Here is a 22,796-nt window from a genome sequence, read left to right as displayed (position 1 = left end):
GCGCGCGGCGGACAGGGTGAGCGACGCGAAAAGAAAGAAGGTACAGAGTACCTTCTTTCTTTTCCGCCGTTGTTTGCCTTTTCAGTTGTTAGTCGGCGTTTGTAGTGTCTTGACTTCTCTTTTGTGTACGTGTTTGCACCGCCCTGTCTCTTTAACATGAATACCAGTCAACCCGCCGCGGTGGTCTACTGGCTACGATGCACACTGCTGAGCCGAAGGTCGCGGGATCGACTCCCGGTTCCGGCGGTCGCATTTCAGTGGGGGCGGAATTCTAGAGGCCCGTGTAGTTAGATGTAGGTGCACGTTAAAGAATCCCAGGTGGTCGAAATTTCCAGAGCCCTCCACTACGGCGTCCGTCAATCATATCGTCGTTTTGAGACGCAAAACCCCAACAGTTATGAGAGTGATCAACTGGGCGTGTTGGTAATGCATGATTCGGAATATTAGGCGCGAAGTGGACACGGACGAAAAGGGAGACAAAAAAAAAAAAAAGGCGCCTTGTGTGTGTGTCTCCCTTTCCGTCCGTGTCCACTTCGCGCCTAATATTCCGAAACCAACAGTTACTCAGACAGACCAATAGGAAGTATGAAGCGTTTCTCACTCACTCATTTCTCGATGCGCACGAGTCAGCATTATCGCAGCAGTGACCCGTACACCGCCACACGACAATGACTAAGCGTTTGTGCTTATAGTCACTGCAGGCTGACTGCCTACTTTGCACAAGGTGTCACGAGTCGATTCTATGCAGTGCGCACGGACTGGCGATTTGGAAAACCATCACTGGCGACGTGTGCAGGTGCGCTCATTATATACAGGCTTCGCTGTTTGCGAAAGAGCACCGGCCTTTAATTGAAAACTGGATTTGAAAGGAAATGACGGCTATGCCGGTTTTACCATAGTAACGTTGAGTAAGTGCTAGTCGCCAGATGCACAGTCTGGCTGCATATTTTTATTGCAGCTTCGCAACGAATCTGGCGCTTTTATATATATATATATATATATATATATTGTAAGGACGAGAGTGTTCGCTAGGCCGGCTGTTCTATTCTCTGCCTCGTCTTTCTCATCTTCCCGCTTGCCTAGCGCGCGCCCTTGCAATAGCGGCGCTATCTTCCTTACACTCGGCCACGCTGCGGCACTGCATGGAGATCCAGCTGCGGAATTGTTTCTGGTGGGCGGAATTGACTGTTCCTTGTTGGTCTTTGCAGGTTTCGGTCCTTGTGCTACTGTGTTTGGTGAAATGCAGGTATTTCAGGCGGGCGGCACTGGCTATTGCGGGAAGGCCGCAGCTGCCGCTTCGCACGTCGCATTTTTGAGTGCACTGCAAGGGATTCACAAAGAACGGTGGGCGACCAAATCGATGTGCTGTGGCCGAAGACAGACCGTGTCCTCTGTAGTCGGACACGTCTGCACAGGCTTCGGCGTCGATGAAGGGGGCTCGATGAACTGCGGCGTCGATGAAGGGGGCTTGAGCCGCCGAGGAGGCCTGGACGCCGTCCACGGACGGTGCCTGAAGCGCCGACAGATTGGCAGGTCGTGGCGAGGAGGCATGTACGCCGTCCCTGGGCGAGAGGAGCCCGTGCTCATTGTTGCCGCGAAGTAGTACGTCACCGGACAAGTAGTTCCCCGGAACCACAATGGAGGCCTGGACGCCGTCCGCTGGTGGTGGGATGGATGCTTGCCGCGGTGGTCTACTTGCGGGTTCCATCAGCGAGGAAGCGTGACGGCGTTCCTCTGTAAGACGCGTTACCTCAAGCTAACAGCTGGGGTTCGCCAAAGCCTTTTGACGACTGCGCCATTGTAATGACGAGAGAAATAGACACAACGCATGTTCGCTAGGCCGGCTTGTTTGTTTGTTTGTTTGTTTGTTTGCCCTAAGGAGACTGGCTCATACCCACGAGGGGGATTGGCCACACTGACAATTATATATGAAACTTCAAAAAGAAAAAAATAAGCACGAAACGCGATGTAAATAAAAAAGGAAAGAGTTAAGAAGTTAACAAAGCCATAGGATAACGATTGAAAAAATATATTAATAATAATAATAAAAAAGGAAAAAAAGTTAGTTTCCGTGGTCGGTATCACTAGCAGCGTACTCTTCCTGTTGCTTGAATGAACTTGTGTAGCGCAGTTATAATAGCACTGCGGCTTGCCCCAAACTGATTCGCTCCAAAGGACAACAGGCTAGAAGTAGTAAATTGTAAGCCCAGCCTACCAGTCGGCATTTCCAGAAACATTCTACGGAGTGAGGCGAAACGGCGGCATGATAGAAAAAAGTGATCTATTGTTTCTGGTTCATTGCAGACTGCACATAGATTTGTTAAGGAAAAGGCAGATTTATGCAGGTAATAATTTAACCGGGAAACTCTACAACGAAAGCTTGTGAGAGTCACCTCGCATTGACGTGAAAGACATTTGGTGGTGTTCCATGGGAACTGTAAGTGCTGGTAATCCGCTGATTGTATGAGAGCTGTTTCGGTGTTTTTTAAGTATAACAGTCGTTTGAATCTCTCTCCGGTAATGAAAGAAAAAGGGGCTGTTCTATTCTCTGCCTCGTCTTTCTCGTCTTCTCGCTTGCCTAGCGCGCGCGCCCTTGCAATAGCGGCGCTATCTTCCTTACAATATATATATATATATATATATACACTGTATATGGCGTTCGGCTGCTTAGCGATAAGTCGCAGGATCTGGGGTTTTACGTGCCAGAACAACAATATGATTAATGTTCTTTAACAAGCACTGACACCGCACAAACGCACTGACCTCTAGCATCTCGCCTCCATTCGACCACCGTGGCCGGGATCGAACCAGCGACCTTCGTGTCAGCAGCCGAGCACCGTAACCACTGTACCACCGAGGCGGGCTAATTCGCAGGATCGAATCCCTGCCACGGCGGCCTCGTTCCGAAGGGAGATAGTAAATCACTTGTGTAAATTAAACAATTACTAAAATGATCCAGGAGCCTTCGACAACGGCGTTTCTAACAACTGACAGAGCAACTTCGCGAAATTAAGCGCCAACAGTAATTTATTATTATTATTATTATTATTATTATTATTATTATTATTTATTCGCAGATCAGACGGACAGACATAGATAGATAGATAGATAGATAGATAGATAGATAGATAGATAGATAGATAGATAGATAGATAGATAGATAGATAGATAGATAGATAGATAGATAGATAGATAGATAGATAGATAGATAGATAGATAGAGATAGATAGAGATAGATAGATAGATAGATAGATAGATAGATAGATAGATAGATAGATAGATAGATAGATAGATAGTAGATAGATAGATAGATAGATAGATAGATAGATAGATAGATAGATAGATAGATAGATAGATAGATAGATAGATAGATAGATAGATAGATAGATAGATAGATAGATAGATAGATAGATAGATAGATAGATAGATAGATAGATAGATAGATAGATAGATAGATAGATAGATAGATAGATAGATAGATAGATAGAAACGCTCGAACTGCCAAAAGTTCGCTAAGGAATGCTTCGCATTTAAAAAAAAGCGCTCGAGACTCACGCAGAAACAGCATATTCCTACTATCCTATGCAAGGTGAACGTCAAGCAGTCCATTTCGCTCCGCGACTCTACAGATGCATGACATTCATAAGCCGAGTCGTTCCACTTGTTAAGAAAATCGCTCAGCCTCACCGGCGTAAGCAGACTATGACCGTCTCTCTCTCGGCCAGCAACAAGGAGTTCATTGCTTTGAAAATCCGGCTGCAACCATGCCCCTTGGATTAATAATACGCTTGAAAAAGACTACAAAAGGCATTCAGACTACTACGAGGGCCTCTGCAATTAGGTGATCGCGAAACCATAACGAAACGTTCAGAGGCGTAGCCAGGATCCTATTTCATGTGGGCGGGGAGGGGTCCGACCCCTGTTGGTATGTTCGTGCGGGAGTCAACCAACCTTTATGTATGCATGCTCTTGCGTGTGTTTGTACGTGCGCGTGTGCATATACACCTGCATGGAAAATTGAGAAATCACGGGGGGGGGGGGTGGCACCGGCGTAGCCAGGGGAAATTTCGTCCCTCCCCTGAATTTTTTTTAAATTTTGCGATTGCATATATACAGGCGCACATACAAACACACGCACGAACATACATGAGGTATGGTTGAAACCCCACAGCCCTCCCCCGAAAAACATTTCTGGCTACGCCAACGGGGGGTGTCGAGCCTTGCTATCCACCCCCGCCCCCCTCGCTACGCCAATGCGTCTAATGCATGGAGAAGATAAATGCTTTGTCAAATTTACATATGCTGGCGCCACGTGAAGGCATCCGCAGTAGAGTAAGGTGGTGGCGTGATCTAATGAGAAAATATGAAACCCCAGAATAGACCACCGACAAGCGTAATCTGCAGAAGGAACTAATAAGTCAGGAATATTAACACGCATGACTCTAGCCGACACCTACGTGTGTTGCTCGAGCACGAGTGCAAAATTTATGCGCATAGTAAAGTAACAGGGGCTCCTAGCTGGCGCTCGTTGTTGCAAATCCGTACGACATCAGAAGCACCCAAGCACGGTAGGAGCGTGAGCTTTTTCCGACAACAGTGCTGTGCACGCCGGTGCACAGCACTGTTGCACGCATGCGAGTGAATAAGTTATAGCTATGGATGTACTAACATAAAGTCACGATATATGCGCAGCGAGAACGACACGAGTACGACACCGGCAGCCGCTTTCCGACGAGATGAGATGAGGATGTTGTAGGTTGCTGGCAGATCTAGCCTTGCGAAATTTGCAGGCAATTGGCCCGCCTGGTTTTAGATGCGAAGTATCTTAAGGCCGAGCTCAATCCGGTGGTGGTGGTGTGCGGCGTGACCACCCTTACTGCGCATGCGCATACCCTCTCCCCACACCTCCTCTCCACTCACCCTCTCCCCTTCCCCTATCCACTTTCCCGCTCCCCTTCCTCTCTCCACTTTTCCACTCCCCTTCCCCTCTCCACTTTCCCTCTTTCCACTTTTCCTCTCCCCTCCCCTTTCCACTCTTCCTCTGAAACGCGGGCTAGACCAATGGCTAGACATGCCGAAATTCTCTCCTGCGCAACGCCGCGATGAGCTCGAGCACATGCGCGTCCCCTCCCCTTCTCTCTCCTCTCCTACGCTGCCCCCCTCTCGCCCGCCTGTCGACCGCGTTCCCCGCTCGCCCTGTGAGAATTAACGGCCAGGCTAGATGGAAGATACGACGCGCGTAGCGTCCTTCTTCGCGTTCCACGACGCGAGGTCGGTAGCATGCCCAACGAACGCCAACGGACAGCGATCGTGCAAGTGCTCCGGCTTCGCATCGCCTCATGGTCCCCTTTAGCGGGAGATGGTGTAATTTTTCTCTTTTCAGATTACATTGAACTAATCTCCTTTTTAAAGCGAAGCGCGGCCAGGCTACCAAGAACAAGCCGGTGGCCTATGAGCTATTCCGCATAGAGTGTTTTACCGGACCCCTATATCACCGCACCGCACCCCAACAAAGTGACACTCATCACCAGTCACATGCGAGATCTGTAACATTTAAAAAAAATCACAGCATATCCACGGAGTGAATGATGATGAGTGGGCGAAGCTGCGGAGGTTCATCGGTAAACCGTGAATCTTCCGTGAATTCTGCCCAGTACATCACCGACGTGAGATCGGGCGCGTTTATACTAAAGGTTCGATGAGTTATGACGACTTGCAGCTCACTTTAATTTTACATGTACGCTGTGAATTTTCATTGTTTAGAAAACCATTGCTTTAGAAAACATCTGGCGTCTTTCGTTAAGTAGCTGGCGTCTTTTCGTTTTGCTTTAGAAACATCTGGCGTTCTTTCGTTTTGCTTTTACAAAACATCTGGCGTCTTTCGTTGGTTTATTTCATCAATCAACGGCGTTTTGAACAAAATTTTTATTGTTTAATCACGCACAGGAGAAATCTCACCAGGCACTACCTTGGAGGTAAAGAATGGCTGCTAATGGGAATGAGAGACAGAAGAAGTCGGCTTTTAGCTAACGCTGCGAATTTTTTATTGTTCAACAACGCACAGGAAAAATCTCCCACCGGCACCACCTTGGAGGTCAAAGCGTAAGACTGGTTACGCACTACGACTACGAGGGACGAACGGGTGCCGCCTTAAGGAGCTTCGCCCCTAAAACTTCAAGAGTATATAGCCGCGACAGTGGCGACATTTCTTTCCTGAATGTCCAGTTACCACGCGGAAACGCAAGATAATTTACTCTGTCGTGTTGCGATCCTAAACGCTGGAGAGCTTCAAAGAAACATTGACGATCTTTCCCAAGTTCACGACACTTAAGTAAATAATAGGGGTGTGCGAATATCAAATTTTTCGAATACGAATCGAATACGAATATCCCCCTTCGAATATCGAATCGAATATCGAATATCAAAGGAAAAATGCCTCCACAGTAACAATATTTTATTTAACATGTAGCTATTTGAAAAAAAAAAAAAACAGTAGCCTGACTGGCAACACAACATACACTGCTATCTCCAGAACACAATGTCCAGGCTAGCACAATGCACATCACAACAGAAGCAAATATCACGGCACAATGAAAGTAATGACTAGATGTTATCATGAAGAAATATGAGTTGCTCCACATGATCAGCCCCCCCCCCCCCTGCCACTGAAAAGGCACGCTCGCTTGGAACAGAAGTGGCTGGTATAGGGAGGTACATGGGGCAAAGCTTTGCCAGACTGGGTTATCTGAATGTGCCTACAGTCCGCCACCAGTCACATGGGTCACTGTCTTTCTTCAGAAGTGGTCCCGCATAGTGAACGAGTGGTAGTGCGGCACGTTACGGCCGCATAATATTGAAAATGTACGGTTACATGATCGCCAAGAGCGCTGCACGTCGGAGATGCACCAGCAATAAATCATACGTATTGGGGCGCTCGTCGCAGGCAGATATCGTGCCTCCGTGTACTTACGATGTTTGTCGCTCCTCTCGGCAATGGTTTTAGCTATACGAACGCAGCAGAAATGTGGAAGACGAGTTATTTTATGCATGATAATCGAATCGCATATTCGAATTTTTCGAATATTCGACGTTATCGACTATTCGAAACTTTTCGAATACATGATTTTCGAATCGAATACGAATATTTCGAATGTAATATTCGACGAATATTCGAAACTTTCGAATATTCGCACACCCCTAGTAAATAATGTTCTATGTCACCACAGGTCTCGCAAGTCGGGCACATTGACGTAGCGGAGAGTGTGTACGCGCTGACCCCGTCCGAATGCGATGTAACAGAGAGGCCTCTGCCCTGGTTAGCCCTTTTGTCACACATGGCTGCTGAAGTGTCAGCCATAAAAGATGGAGAAATGCGTTAACGCTTGTCTACTTCGGTCAATACCAAACCAGAGTACTGCTAGCTGGTATTCCATATAAAACCCAGATGCGGATGAAGACGTCTACACTCTTTGCCCTCTCATCACACACACACACACACACACACACACACACACACACACACACACACACACACACACACACACACACACACACACACACACACACACACACACACACACAGCTTGCTTTGCGCGCCTGAGCACTCACTCGACTTCCCTTGATGAAAAGAAACAAAGTTGTTTAGGTAAAAAAAAGTAGCGGCTACCTTTTCCAGCACGACTTCTCAGGCGCAGTATACACTAATCTCTAAACCGGACGACGTATATCAATAGAGGGAGGCAGTACTGTATCGGTGGCATCAAACCACGCATTGTGCTTTATAGCCTGCATGAGTTGTTAATCGCTATATCTATAACGATATCCAGTCGTTTTTTTATTGATATGATGTAAGTATTTCCTGCAGGTGATTTCAAAATGTACATGTCCGTCGCATTCATATTGAATTAGCGTAAGTATACCTGAGGCAAGGCACACTATTTCCCAGCAGGCGATAAGGACGAACTTATTTTGTAGCTCAGGAATAACCAAGGTGCATTAGCTATACAATTACACTTTAAGCCGAAAATTCAGATCGGAAACTCTTAGGCACATAAAAAATCTATGCAGTCTAGCCAACCTGCGTGCAAGGAATCTAAACTACCCCACGCGTCATGGAGAGAAGTAGAAGGTTGATAACACGGTTAAACTCCGGCAAACAGCGCTTATCTTAACCTCTTCCAGCTCTTCTGAATCACTGTGACCTGAAAGGTTTTACTTATTCAACTGCTCACACCACGATATCCATGAATTATTTGCAAAGATACAATACTTGATCTTTAAATCAAAAGCACATTCAGTTACACATCTTTCTCTCAGTCCCAAAACAAAACTCTTAGATGTATATTTGCTTTTTTCAATTGCATGTATAGGTACTTCTAGGGTTGTAATCTGTATAGTGTATAATGTTGTAATCTATATAATGTCTTTTTTATGCAATGTATTATCTGCTTTATTTTTTGTTTCTGGATGACAATCGCGTAATGATGTTTATGTTTTCTACACAGTGTAATAATTTTGTTTTCAATCTGCGGTTCACATATGTATTACAATCACAACTGCAATATGTACGCCCTGTTGTGGCGCACTATGCCTGTGAGGTGCCATATTGCCATGTTTACTGCGGTGCTGCTACCGCTCCGACTTTTTAGTTTGTATTTATTTTTCTGCTTTCTTTTTTGTATGGGGCTGTGAACTAGTCAGGCTGTTAACACAGCTTTTTTTTCACAGTTCTTTCTTTCTGTACGACAGAATGGAAAATAAACTTTGACTTTGACTGACTTTGATCGGACGAAAGCTCACGCGGCCGACTAAGAACACGTTAACAGGAATGCGGTATCCAACTTTCAAAGAAATATGCGTGACCATTTCCTCACTTGACCGTGCACTGCCCAAAGACCTTTGTGTTGTCTCGAAGGCCTTAGCGTTATTGAAATAGAGAATAAATGAAGGAGTTGTCACCATTGCTTGGTGACGGCTACCCCTCTCCACGTGGTTGTTAGGATAACAAAATAAATTATATATATATATATATATATATATATATATATATATATATATATATATATATATACAGTCCTACAAGTTCAAGAACTCAGTAGCCATCGCAAATATTAGTGTCTTCAAAAAAACGCTGGAGCACTTTCATTGCTTTATGGTTTATCCTAGTCGGCCATGGGCCTAGTATTTTCGCTAAGGAAAACGTTCGCTCAGAGTCCAGCGTGCGAAGTTCCTGTTCGAGTCGCTGTCTTTGTGTGTCGTGCTTGGGACAGTCGAGCCACAGATGGTGCACGTCCTCGTCGTCGTGGCCGCACGAACACGTTGACGATGATGCACGATGAATCCAAAATAAGAAGTGTTTTGTGTAAGCGGTTCCGAGTCTTAGGCGATGAATGAGTGTGTCGATACGTCTTGGGAGTTGAGGGTCTAATTGGCCCTCAAGGTTAGGGTCAACAGCGTACAAGATCGATTCCTTTATGCTGTCTGGGAACCAGGTGGATAAACATAATTCACGTTTTGTTCTTCGTAAAATTCGGTTTATGTCACATTGGGATACAGGAATGAGGCGGGTTTGTGTGTAATGATGAGCGCCTTTCGCCAACTCATCTGCCATTTCATTTCCCTTGATTCCGCAGTAACTGGGAACCCACTGAAATGCCACGTGATGACCTGACTTCGTAGCTTCTGAAAGCTCTTTCAAGATCGCGTATACTACACGTATATCTATTTTTTCTGAGTAGCAGCGCTTGTCTGAGTCCCCTCGCTCCGTCCTTCGTTTATTTTTCGCGCTGTCAGTATCGTGTGTAGTGAGTATAGGGCCGGTTACAGGGCGAATGTAAGACGAAATATACGATTATTGAGAGGTCGGTGTTCCTCAGAAATTAAATTAACCGACGTCAATGCCTCGTAAATGCAAGACCTTTCCTATACGAGAGTTCCCTGGGCGTCGCGATGACTTCTTCTGGACTTCTGTATGACAAAGCGCGAGCCTTCCGCAAAAGTATCGCAATACCTGCAGTGCGCGTTTTTGTCATCACACGCAGCAGCCCAAATGAGAGCGCATCTCTCCTTCAAGTGGAATAGCACAAAAGAACAAATCAAACAAAACCAACCCATGATAGCTCAAAGTACAGCTAGACAACTGGACGGACTCACGCGAAGTGAATGCCGTGAGTACAGGAGTTGCTTTTTCAACTTCAATCCCTTTGTGTTATCTATGAATCCAGGGCACTGGCCGTTACATTTTGTATCTCTTGCGCTAGCGTGTTTGTTGTTGTTTTGGTCGACAGGTCCACTGCATTGATTACGATCGTCATATGTAGGGGATGAAGAACTGCTGAACTCGTTCGTACGACTTTTATTGAAAAGGACGACACCTGTCACTATTTCGCGCTAGCCGCACAGGGGGCCTAGGGGCGCCACGGTCTACACTTCAGGCGGCTGCTCGATTACACGCTCCGGAGCGCTCGCGACGCGCCCTGACGTCACATCCTCGCCGCTCACGGCACGGAAACAGCGTCGGCAGCAGGGCACATGGAGGGAAAGCGTGCAGACAGCGGGCATGCCATGGCGGAAGCGCCGTCTAGTGAGCGAGAAGGCCGTGACCGAATATAAACCGCGTGGCCTACTTCCCCGGACGCGCCACTACAGGAGCGAAGCTAAACCTAGAGAAAGCAAAAATGCGGTGCGTGTGCAGGACAAACACTTCCTCCCCCGTCAATCTGAACAGTCGCCCCTGGCTGGTTGTATATATACGTATTCGCACCGCTAAAGAAACAACGCGAGCATGTCCGGTTAGCACTATAGCACGCATGCCCGTATCGATGTAAGGTGTTCTAAAGATGACTGCTATAACGCGAACTGAGGACAACGAGACACACGAGGACCGCGCTATACCAACTAGCCCAAACCGCCACCATTCTAAGTGTTCTAACGAACCACGTGCTATGAATGCCGAGGTGTTTATAGAGGATTCGCTCTAACGGCTTGCGATTGATGATCCGTCATTCATCGTAATCAGTCTATATAACATATACCCAACGCAGCTTGAAGACCATTCGAAGCGATATTCACTTAACCCTCTTTTGCCTCGAATATATGTATAATCGATGCCTATAGTTTCGAATTTCATCACACCGGCTAGTGGCCGCGAGCTCGAACAGAGTCGGCACCTAGCGGCGAGCGGACGAAACTCCAAAGTGTGGACACGGCCGGTCTAGAGGCGCGCGCTCGCTCCTTAGGAAGGAGCGAGCGCGCGCCTCCAGACCGGCCGTGGTGTGGATGCCGGTGGCCCGTCGCCGCTCCAGCAGCAGTGTGTGTTGTGTTTATTGTTAGAGAAATAACGATGGCAGTTGACAGGGACGATGTGGTCGACTTTTAGTAAACTCCTTTTCGTAATAGAAGTTCGTAAAGTCAGTCGCTTTTTTTAAGTAGCGATGCTAAAAGCATTTGTTTAATGCCACTGCAACACGCACGCTTGTCGCTTAAGTTTTTCAACGAGTTGTGAGACTAACATATGTAATTCTGTGTCTCAATACCGTTGCCTTTGAGCACAATTATGACTCATGTTGGGGACTTTGTCACGTTTGTCGTCGATGGCGACAAAGCTGTTGCGGCGGGCCACATCATTGAATTCAGTATCGTCTCTTCTAAGTGTTGCCTGACGATGCCGTGCACGTTATCATATTCCTGCTCCAGCCTTCCGAGGTCAGAAAGGGCCCGAAAAATATCTACGTCATGTTGACTGACGAGAAAACAATAGCAGAGTTGTCTGAATTGAAGTACTCATTCCTTCCAGGATGCTAATAAAACCTGAAGCTGTTCGGATATGGTTGGTCGCGGCGCGTACCGCAATTTGTTCTATCGCACCTTGCGAGGCATCTTCTGCTAATCAAATATACTCTATGGCAACTTCAACTTCGGCAGTATATCAGGCGTAAATTATATCTGGAAGATACATTAAAATTTTCAGAGAACAAATGTGTCAGAATGAGCAGTGGCGATAAGCTCGCCCGCGCATGTTCATTCATCGTTTACACGGTCCGTCCTTTTCTAGCTCGCAAAACAACATTTTTTATTCTGTACGAGATCATGCACAAACAGGACGAGTTTCGACGCTCAGATTATATTTCGAACCTCTGAGAACGCTTCTCGTAGTAGAGAAAGCGCGACGGAAAACGCGCGAACTTAGGCTCTCTGACACTCGCTTAAAAGGACTCGCAGCTGGCGCGAACAAACCTTGCATTCACTGCGAAGGTGGCGCACGGAGGATGTAAAACGAATTGTATACTTGGAGACTCGATTCATTCACTTGCGGAAGTACGCAAAAGCGTAAGCAAATCATGTCTGGCAGCCCTCGCCAAGCAGCCACCATCTTTCGCGGACTGCAGCATGCAACGGTGTAAATGCACGCAGCGCGCAGAAACTACGCATGCAACAAGCATGAATGCACAGATTACAGACTAAGAGTGAGAAACGTGTTAGCATCAACGCTTTTCTTCTGATCGAAGTGCTTGCTGCGCACCATCAGAAAGCGCCTTACCGTTCCGACACCTGACAAGCCCCTCTCGACGATGTTGCGCGTCGCCGGGATATGAATGGAATCTTACCTTTGGCTCTGTGCAATAGGCGTGGCATTGCGGAACCAGAAAATACCTCCCCTTGGAAATTGAAACGTTTTCGACAGCTACGGAGCGCAGAATAACGATTTAGAAACAGCTGCCCCGTACACTTCCACACACCTCACGGGTGACGGTTCCACACTAACGCAGCGACTGTGCTGCCACCTATAGGTCGATCTCGTGGCCAATAATTGTCTGCGGTTTTCGACCGTTCCCTTCCCTTGGCACCTGTTCTGCATGTATTCGCTCTTAGAGAACACCACTTATCTATTTCTACTTAACTACGCGTTACTGGATTTGCGTAATTCCGACTCTGGTGCTTCTTAGTTATCAGTTGGTCATCTGCCCGCACGCTTGCTCAACTGCCGCGTTTCCCTCTCTCAACGCTACGCCTATCATCTCATCGCTTGTTTCGTAATTCGCAATCAGCCTCCTCTGAAGCTTCCTTGTTATCCCCCGAGTAGTTACGCGCTCCTACGTGCGCTGGCACACTGGACTGACTATATATGTGTAACTTATTTTCCATGAATAATGGCAGCGTTTACAGCGCTCGTGTTTGTTCCAGCCTTCGTCCCGTTTTCGCGCTGTTTTCAACGCAGTCGACAATCATCTGCTCTGACGTTCATTTTCATTCGTTTGGAATATTCAGCTTTTCCTCTGCGGAGTACAAAGGGGTGCCGTGAGGGATCGCGCCGGTCACGAATATTATCCAAAAGAAGCTTTTACAAGTCGACTTCGAGGACCGCGGCACCTCGATCCCCTATACAGCTATATGTGAAACGATGTGCCACTGGACTGTCAACGATATATATATTCGCGGAAAAGCTCGGACGATGGGGCGCAGCGCACGTCGCGGGCAGTGCGTAGTGAGGACGTCCCCGTCCTCTTTGCGTTTACAGGCGTGCACGTTGCTTAGTGACATATACAAGTTCTCGTTTTGCGCACGCCTCGGGTCATGTCACAGAACACATGTATAGCAACGGAGAGACATGCAAACGGCATGAAGATGGCGAAGCAGTTTCCATGTATATCTGTATTCTCGTTTACATGTCATGTGCTGACCTACTACAGGCGATTCATATGCATCTATACATGCATGCAAGTGCCCCACCACCTGAGGCTTCGCGTTCATGCGGCTGAAATTATGCTTTCCTTTTTCGTGCACGTAGAGGCACACTGACGCTGCGTATTCAACGTCACCGAAAGTATGGCGCGAGACGAGTTATAACGCATGCATACATATGCAGCAGAACCTCGTTCATGTGTTGTTGAAGAAAACGCGGGAAAAACGTACTATCCAGGAAAACATATATAGAATCCGAATTCACTAAAACATCGCGCACTTTCGCTTGATAACAACATCGCGAACGTTGGCACCAGGAAGTCGTACGAAGCGGGAACGTATCAACAACGGACGCAAGAAAGCACATTGCAAATACACAGAGGTACGCGTAGATCACATGCTGAATAAATGACAGGAGATGCAGTGAACTTAGCTTTATGACATCTCGATGAGTTTTACCACAGAAAATAACTATATCTGCACTCCAAAGGCCGAGTTGTCAAAGGTGACTAAAAGCTGGCTAAAATCGACTTCCCCGCTTAAGTTGCCAGCACTAATCTTACGTGCAAAAATTACGACATTAATATGAGGTACGCCGCAGTGGGGTCCGGATTAATTTAGACCACCTGGGGGTTCTTTAACGTGCACCTAAAGCTCACGGGTGTTCCTTGCATTTCGTCCCCACAGAAATGCGGCCGCCGCGGCCGAACACTAATCTTCGCACCTATACTCTCAACTTTTGTTTCGTTCATATTGTAACGGACTGAACGGATATATTGTAACGGACAGTGCTGAAAAGCTTGTTTCACCCACATGTATTCTCTCATGTATTCTCGGACTCGGCGGAAGCCTATGCTGCATGCAGAAGCGACAGATTGGGAGCTTCAAAACAATAAGCCAATGACGTCTCCTAAACGCTGGAGTAATGGTGGACAAAAGGCACGCGAGGTAAGTAGCGCTATGAAGGCCGCTTGCATGTAGGACGTTCGCTTGTGGATGGCGGCCCAAGCTTGCGAGCACGCTCAAGCCTACACGCGGCCCTGGGAACGTCAGCCGCACCGGGACTCCATGGCTGCACGCTAAAGGCGATGTAACGCGCCATGACAAGTTGCCGCGAGCAATCATAGCGCGCTCGCAGAGTGGAGAATGTACCGTATAACGAACTCGTAATACGAGGCGCGCAAATGCACGCCTTGCTAAGGCCCGTTATGCCTCGCCGAGGGCTCCGTCTGAATAACAAAAACAGATCTCGAGGGATACGCCTTTGCGAACGACATTCGGCGGAAATGATTGGAAGAGCCGGAAGTACGTCACGGAGGCAACATTTTCCTTTACTTATACAGTTCTACCTAAAAAAATTCTACCGGTATGAAGGAAGTAAAAACTCTATAGTTGACTTGTAAATAAGGCAAAACGTACGGAATTAACGCCTTAAAACTGTGGCGCACCAAGTCGCTATTTTTTATTCATTTCTCTGCCAGTGATATCAAAATACTTTCTTCGCAGACATTCAGTGACGCGGTAACACCATCGCTTTAAACTTTCCACTGGTGTTTTCGTGAAGTTTTAAAAGGGCCCAAGCTAAATAGCGAATAAATACCCAGATGCGGTGTTCCTCATATATATTTACGTATTTATCAAAGTTCAAAGAATACTCCTTTTGCCGGCAAGGCAAAAGGAGGGCGTAACACTCCTGACTAAGGCCCTTCACCTCACTGGAACAGCAGAAGTAGTCACTACCCACGCATATAACAAAATAATACAACTAGCAGAATAGGATACGTTAAACAGCTTGCAACAGAGTTCGCAGCTAACACACCGCAAATTATTATCACCCTGAAAAAGTGTAAATAAATCATACAACACTGAAACAAAAAAAGAAACGTTCCGTTGTATGCATAATTAATAAAGCTTAGAATTCAACAGTGATAGCATCACTTATAAAACCGAACAATTTAAAAGCCATTAACATTCATTAAAGATTGTGTAATCAGAAAGAAGTATGTTCTGTATTCCGAATTTATGCAATTGCGCATTGTTGTACAGTTTACAGCTTAGGGTAAGAATTGCAAACGTAATTTCATATTCAATGGTCTTGCATGCAACAGTTTGCCCTTGGTTTTTTTTATTACTATTGAAGTGCGACGTAGGCTGTATCCTGTGTGCCTACTCAGGTAGCGGTTTGAATATTGTTCAAAGTTCGATGAAGTCCCTAATGCAATAGAAGGACTTGCCGAAATCAAGAAAAACAGCAAACGGGAAAAAAATTCGGCAGATCCCACGCGTTGTGGGAATCGGTTTCATGCGAAGCAGTCAGCGAGTACTTCTATGCTGTCCTTTATGGCTTTGAGCCAAGCGTTACGAGGTGGATCGACGTGTTTTTGTAAGTGTAGTAGCTATGTGTACATCGTGGGCTTACCAAGCACGTCGACAGCACTGGCGTTTAAAGGGTAACTTATGGTGCAATGTCGGCCCTCACGTTCGAGTACATTACGTCAGTATTATCGAAACTAGGTGCACTTTATGGTGAAATCATGTGAATGTCACATGTAACGTTCGTTATTATATTCCATCGGGGTCGAGCAATGCTTCAATATAGCTTGCTGAATCATAGGAATACAAATGCAGTGTTGATTAGACTGCTCTAAAAGCGGAGCCAACACTGGAACCGCAACCGTTAATCTGATATGACGCCTGTATCGAAGGAGTACATATGTTGTGTTTATTGCTGTCTTGTAAAATTAGATAGCCAGCACCACAAACACAATTGACGTTGCGCCGACATTACGCCTGCATAGGCTGTTTTTCCAAACCAGTTTATGGGCCTGGCGTGGCTTTGTGGTAGAATACCTGATTGCCACGCAGAATGATTGGGTTCGATTCCTGCTGGGGTACTAATTCTTATTCTTTCCATAAGTTGGGTCAACGCTGCGGATGTCGTTTTTTCTTAACGCTGTCTCATTTAAATTACCAATGTCTGTTCTTGCCGTTCCTGGGTAGACATAACTTGTCAATCACCTGTGGCGCATACCCGCACACTGCGGCCCGTGGTAAACGGGTATGTGCCACACGTGTCTGGAGGAGAATGTTTGACGAGAGAGAGAGAGAGAAAACTTTTATTTGAGAAGGCCTCAAGGATTATCCTCGTTGGGTGGAGCCCTTAGTTCAGGGCCCCATTGGCTCGCGCCACACAACGTGCCCGCTGGATCAGCCGACGCTGCTCCTGCGGCTCTGAGCTGGTCAGCGCAGTCTCCCAAGAGGATTGTGAGGGTGAAGGAATAGGGCGGCAGTCCGGTGGTTGTGGACATTCCCAGGTGCAGTGATACACCGTGGGCTTCGCTCCACAATAGGGACAGTATGAGGGATATTGTGTGGGGTGGAAGAGATGAAGGATGTAAAGGCAGGGGAATGAATTAGTCTGAAGCTGCCGCCAGGCAACAGCGTCTTCTCGGTTGAGTGATTTGTGTGGTGGTGGGAAGTACATGCGGCTTTGTCGGTAGTGTTGTAGCGTTTCAGTGTAGTTGAGTGGTGCTGTTGGTGCATCGTCTGGGTTGGACAGCTCTTCCGATGGCGCCCGGTCGTACGCGACAGTTATGACCCGACAGTCATATTAGTCCAATGCTCTTACCCTCCCATGCCAATTTTGGTGTACACCAAGTTAAGGAGGCGACCATGAGAGCACCCAGACGTAGGCGGCTAGACAGACAGACAGACAGACAGACAGACAGACAGACAGACAGACAGACAGACAGACAGACAGACAGACAGACAGACAGACAGACAGACAGACAGACAGACAGACAGACAGACAGACAGACAGACAGGACAGACAGACAGACAGACAGACAGACAGACAGACAGACAGACAGACAGACAGACAGACAGACAGACAGACAGACAGACAGACAGACAGACAGACAGACAGACAGACAGACAGACAGACCGACAGACAGACAGACAGACAGACAGACAGACAGAACAGACGACAGCAGACAGACAGAGCAGACAGACAGAAGACAGACAGAAGACAGACAGAGCAGACAGACAGACAGACAGACAGACAGACAGACAGACAGACAGACAGACAGAAGAACAGACAGACAGACAGACAGACAGACAGACAGAAAGAAGACAGCAGACAGACAGACAGACAGACAGACAGACAGACAGACAGACAGACAACAGACAGACAGACAGACAGACAGACAGACAGACAGACAGACAGACAGGACAGACAGACAGACAGACAGACAGACAGACAGACAGACAGACAGACAGACAGACAGACAGACAGACAGACAGACAGACAGACAGACAGACAGACAGACAGACAGACAGACAGACAGACAGACAGACAGACAGACAGACAGACAGACAGACAGGACAGACAGACAGACAGACAGACAGACGACAGACAGACAGACAGACAGACAGACAGCGACAGACAGACATACATAGATAGATAGACTAGATAGATAGATAGATAGATAATAGATAGATAGATAGATAGATAGATAGATAGATAGATAGATAGATAGATAGATAGATAGATAGAAAGAAACGCTCAAAGTGCCAAAGGTTCGCTAAGAAATGCTTCGCATTTAAAAATCTGATCAATATTCTGCTAAATAATTACTTTAAGTGTGAACAGATCTTAGTCGACCTTTCTTAGTTTGATAAAACCAAACTGACAATCAGTGATCACACTTCTAGAGCATAAAGAAAGTAGCTATACGGAAATAGGTTTTTTTTTTTCGAGCGAAGTTTTGCATTGCCTCATGTCGATGGCCGTTGTAGGTGCACGTGACCACGAAAAAACCCAGCGCCCGCGAGCGCAAAGAAAAGCGGCTCTCGAAGGGCACATGCTCATTTGAATGCGCCGTTTTCCGATAATTGATGCTGTCGAGATCGTGGGCTTGCCGCCGATCAGCCGTTTCTTATGTGGAAACCTGATCTTTTGTCGAGGTCACTGGTCAGTGTTGCCTGGATATGAACGCATGACCGTCGTTATTGCCTGCAGCAAATGAAGTGTTGCGCTGCTAGGCACGCGGATGACGATCCAACTCCCGGCATGGAGGAAGGAAACAGTTAGGAGGGAACATTGCGCAATGCGAAAGAAAGAAGGAAGGAGAGAGAGAGAGAGAGAAAGAAAGAAAGAAGAAAGAAAGAAGAAAGAAAGAAAGAAAGAAAGAAAGAAAGAAAGAAAGAAAGAAAGAAAGAAAGAAAGAAAGAAAGAAAGAAATGAGAAAGGAAGAAGGTAGTATACGTCACACACGCCCACGCCAAGCTTCACTTGCCCCATTTTTCCGATAGAGCATGGGCTCCTGAATTTCTTTGAACTGCTTCAGAAAACACAGTAATAATAGATATAGGCCTATAATTAGACACCTTGTTACTGTTTGCCCTCTTGAAAAACACGGTGATTCTTCTTTTTTTTTTTTTTGTGGAGCCCGCGGCCACGTAACGGATGCCATCATTTTTTCTTCACCTTTCATGGTTGGCTCACGAGCCATCGAGCCGCTATTGCTCACGGAATAGGGCATGCGGCGAGACGGCTAGGAATTTAAAAGATCAGTTGAGAAACAACTGTTACAAAACTCTGTCCCCTACAAGCGCTGTATGTTGCATTACAAATAAGGCACACGTGACGGATAATTGATACCGTCGAAACCCTGGGGCTCGCTTTTGCACAAGCTTTGATTTTATACAGCACAGCCCGTCTTCCGTGTTGCGCCATGTCTTTCCGAATGCCAATGGAACGCGATGACCAGCGCCACTTGGCGCCTATGTATACGTTGCAGCCCGTGCATGGTGCAACGCTCAACAGTCGCTCAAACACGCTCAAACAGTCGTAGGTGTCGTCCGTATAGTGTATAGTGGTGCCAAGAAAGGCGACGCGTGCTGTCACCGCGACCTTTATCTGACGTATAGGCGTGCTTTTGAAGCAGGCTCACCACAGCTGACACGAGCCGCACAGTTGTGACGCAAGGGTATAGCTTTCCGCGGGGCATTCTTGCGCGCACGCGCGTTTCGAGGTCACCTACGTGATTGCAGTTTCCGAAAGGCACGGTATACGAACCCCACCGGGCGGCAGCTATGTGGCACAAAGCGTGGCGCAAGAGAAAGCAATGATTAAATAAATTCTGAGTTTTCACGCGTGCCGACTCTACGATGCGACTCTGAAGCACGCAGCGATCCAAAGGAAGGGACAGGTTCGCACGCGCAGATTTGTTGTGTTCAGTTTAATAAGAATCTCTATACTTATGCATAATGTACGGAGTGGCCTACGTGCATAGGCGTGCGCAGGGTTCCTCATAGGGGGGGGGGGGAGCAAAGGTTCATCGCACCTCCCCTCACTCATATCAATTTGAAGCCGCGCAGTTCCACCACATGTAACGGCTTCCTTTCCGCTACAGCTGAATAGTATGACTTTATGATCATGTGTCCGCGAAGCACTGTGGTGAAGAATACAAGCATGTCAACTTTCTTGCCTTTCAGCCTGCTCCTCCGGCTCCACTATGTACCACGCGCGCGGGGAACCAAGTTTACGCTGCATTGATTCGCGCTGTTGATTTTATACTATCGATAGTATTTTTACCATCGATAGTGACTCAGCTATCGATAGTTCTGCATCCCTACTAGGTGCACTTCAATGCGTTTAAACGTTTTCAGAAACCCTATCACTTCTTTATATACTACTCTGGACATAGGCGTGCGCACGGAGGGGCCAGTCTCTATTCATCTAAAGGGGAGCGCCAACTCTGCCCCCTATACCTTTACTCAGCCGGACCTTTCACGTCATATTTTAATCAGCGGGGTTATGGCTACACGTGCTTTATGACGACAATGGCGACCAGCGACCCCTCATGTTGCATTCAAAGAACTGTTTACTTCCCAACCTTTACCCCGGAAAGCCGGCGACCAATGGAAGGCCTTTGTGAGAAGCACGTCATCGCTTCATTTTCATTTTTGCATCCATTGCGGAGCTCGTTTTCTTTCGGACTCGACGGGGGCGCTGCGGTAAAACTTGGACCCCCACAATGGAGAGAGCACGCCTTTGGCTCTGAATAACATAGAAGTTCCTCACAACGTCCCGAATTTAATAAGCAACTGTGGAGGTCGCAAAAGCTGCAGCAGGCTCGGGCATTTCATGGCGGAGGTTAATGTCCTCAGGCTAGGCGAGAATTCAGCATTTTTTCGTAGATTTCGTGTCGGTGCACTTCAGTCCACGATACGGCGTACAATAAGCACGACACACCGTCTCTCATATCAGCGTGACATGAAATGCAGACGCACATCTGGAGCAGCCTAATTAACCTCTTCTGTCAACCTGTCGCGTAGATGTCCAATACCGCACAGTCATAGGCTGGGACGCCTCGGGAATCGCTTTTACGGCGAGCCTGTACATGGCTGGGCGAGCGAAACAAAAATTCGTCCGTCCGATGTACGCCGGATGCATAATGTTAGCAGGATAAAGGCGAGAGCGAAAGCTTTATTGAAAGAAATTGAACAGGTAGGTCAAGAGGCAGCCCTCGTAGACGCCGCCTGGGTCAAAGGCAAAGAGGCCTACACGGCCGTGGTGGTCGACAGCCAGGGCGAGGTACGGGACGCCGTCACCCTGTTCATTAAGGAATCAACGGTGGCGGAGCAAGCCGCGATTGCTTTAGCTATCAGGAACCGAAAAGGGTCTTACATTTATAGCGATTCCAAAACAGCAATTAAGAGCTTCGACAAGGGCTTTGTCGCTGGGACTGCGGTTAAACTTATCGGCAATGTAGAAACTATAGAAACTGAAATCCGATGGTTTCCTGCACATATGGGACAAGTGGACGAGGCTCGGGTCAACCTCAACGAGGTGACGAATGACCTGGCACGAGGACTCGCTTGTCGTGCCGGTCAGAACCGAACCGACGCCCACTGCCATTCTGGGAATCAAAGATAATTTACTAACCTACAACGAGATCACTAAATACTACTACTTGGGGCGTAGGCAATTCCCACTGCCACACGCAAAGTTGAACAGGGCTCAGGCAGTCACGCTACGTTTACTGCAAACTGGGACGTACCCCACTCCGTATTTTGTAAAAAAAAAATTCACCCCGAAAGCGAAATTAGAAAAGAATGTGACGCATGCGATGGCATATTGAAATCAGACATATGCTGGCGGGCTGTCCCGCGACTCTCGCCAACCCCGAAGAAAAATGGCTTCACTGGCAGAAGATGATCTCCAGCTGTTCATATCAGGATCAACTACGGGCTGTCCAGAGGGTTCACGATGGCGCCCTAAGGCTCGGCCTAACGGTGCCGACGTGGACGCGGCCCGCCTCGGTCTGAAGAGACCGGGCTTCAGGACTCTCAATAAAGTTTTGTGAATGAATGAATGATGTACGCCGCGATGTCGTGGGCCCTCGACTGCCGGTCCCATCGTGGACGGAGCCACCAACTTTATCTTGGGAGACCTCTCTCGATCTGAGTTCGTTATTGTCATGCCATGTTCGATGTACGCGAGCCCGCATGTGCCACAGAAACTGGGCGAGCCCAGCGCCCGTATTCTCAAACGATCGCAAAAGGCGATAGTATCGCGTTTGGTGACGTAGAATCTGATGCGTTCAATAACTGAAGAAACACTTGCCTTTGACGTCATTGTTGAACTGGCCGTTGGTATTACGAATGTCTCACAACACAGAGCGACCCGAGTGCGGCGTTTTCGAGCGTATGCTGGCTTCTACGCAGTGGCCAAGCTTGGCTGTGGCTACTTGAAATATTGGATGCGTTGAAAGTGCTTTCAACGTTTTTTTGTGCGATTGTTTAATGCACAGTGTAATATTTGAAGAACGCAACTTTGCGTGAAATGTATTTTCGTTGCGAGTTTAACACGGCATACTCGGAGAGTTCAGCTGTAGTGTGCCGCCGCAGCGATATCGTCTCAACATCTCAGCATGTTGCCGGCTCGCGATAAACCACGCGAGCAACGCACGGTTCATGTTACTGGGACGTTCAAACTACGAAAAAACAGGCGCTGGCAAAGAACGAGTACTGATAACACCCCAAGGTAATGCTCGCTGAAGGCTTCAGCGCAAAAAATGCTGCGTACATCCACCGAGGATTGAATACTA

At 47.3% G+C, this 22,796-nt stretch overlaps 1 protein-coding gene across 1 annotated transcript in view; it reads right to left on the bottom strand.

The window, feature by feature from the left end:
- LOC119382680 (uncharacterized) overlaps positions 1-666 on the bottom strand; it is a 46,566-nt gene extending 45,900 nt beyond the window's left edge. The window contains exon 1 of the mRNA XM_037650482.2: positions 606-666. The gene's annotated coding sequence lies outside the window, so the exon portion shown is untranslated. The remainder of the gene's footprint in view (positions 1-605) is intronic.
- Positions 667-22,796: the final 22,130 nt, after the last annotated feature.

This window comes from Rhipicephalus sanguineus, chromosome 2 (genome assembly GCF_013339695.2).
Source record: "Rhipicephalus sanguineus isolate Rsan-2018 chromosome 2, BIME_Rsan_1.4, whole genome shotgun sequence".
Taxonomy (NCBI): domain Eukaryota; kingdom Metazoa; phylum Arthropoda; class Arachnida; order Ixodida; family Ixodidae; genus Rhipicephalus; species Rhipicephalus sanguineus.
This window is presented reverse-complemented; position numbering and strand designations above follow the sequence as displayed.